Source organism: Cebus imitator, unplaced genomic scaffold, assembly GCF_001604975.1.
Source record: "Cebus imitator isolate Cc_AM_T3 unplaced genomic scaffold, Cebus_imitator-1.0 Scaffold257, whole genome shotgun sequence".
NCBI classification, from domain to species: domain Eukaryota; kingdom Metazoa; phylum Chordata; class Mammalia; order Primates; family Cebidae; genus Cebus; species Cebus imitator.
Window position 1 is genome coordinate 1,096,653 of NW_016107572.1, and position 1,064 is coordinate 1,097,716.

The 1,064-nt window shown below is 44.2% G+C and overlaps 1 non-coding gene across 1 annotated transcript; it reads right to left on the reverse strand.

Annotated features, from left to right (window-relative positions):
* Positions 1-337: 337 nt before the first annotated feature.
* Positions 338-444, reverse strand: LOC119467063. Its single transcript, XR_005195589.1, has one exon. It is a non-coding gene; the product is annotated as a U6 spliceosomal RNA (small nuclear RNA).
* Between the last annotated feature and the right edge of the window lie 620 nt (positions 445-1,064).

Here is a 1,064-nt window from a genome sequence, read left to right on the forward strand (position 1 = left end):
TTGAGATAGGGTCTCATTCTGTCACCCAGGCTATAGTACAGTGTCACGATTATAGCTCACTGCAGCCTCAAGCTCCTGGGCTCAAGTAATCGTCCTGCCTCAGCCTCCCATGTAGCTGGTACTACAGGCATGTGACATCACACCTGGTTAATTAAAAAAAGATTTTTTTTTTTTTTGTAGAAATGGGGTCTCTTGATATTACCTGGGCTGGTCTCAAATTCCTGCTTTAAGTGATCCTCCTGCCTCAACCTCTCAAGGTGGTGGAATTACAGGTGTGAGCCACTGCTCCCTACCTATATATTTTTAATTTTTAAAAATATATATTAAATTTTTAAAAATAAATATGGGATACTTCACAAACTTGCGTGTCATCCTTGCACAGGGGCCATGTTAACCTGCTCTGTATTGTTCTAACTTTTAGTATATGAGCACCATTTTTTTTTCAAGACAGAGCCTCACTTCATCACCCAGGCTGGAGTGCAGTGGTAGGATCTTGGCTCGCTGCAGCCTCCACCCCCTGAGTTCAAGTGATTCTCGTGCTTCAGCCTCCCAAGCAGCTGGAATTGTAATACCAGCTGTAATTGTACACCACCACGCCCGGCTAATTTTGGTATTTTTAGTAGAGATAGGGTTTCACCATGTTGGCCAGGATGGTCTCAATCTCCTGACCTTGTGATCCACTCTCCTTGGAGTGAGCCAGGATTGCACCACTGCACTCCAGCCTGGGCAACAGAGGAAGACTTCATCTCAAAAAAAAAAGAAAAAGAAAAAGAAAAAAAGAAAGAAAGAAAAGAAAAAGTAACCCCATAGTGAGCTCAGCTCAGGGGTAAGTCCTGAATATTCTAATGGCCAATCCATTCCCCTTCCCAGTGACTGGTTTATGGGGTGGACATATGACTAGTATCTCATCAGTGACGTAAAGAGGAACCCGACTGGGCGCAATGGCTCACACCTGTAATCCTAACACTTTGGGAGGCCAAGGCAGGCAGATCACTTGAGGTCAGAAGTTCAAAAAACCAGCCTGGCCGACATGGTGAAACCCCATCTCTACTAAAAATACAAAA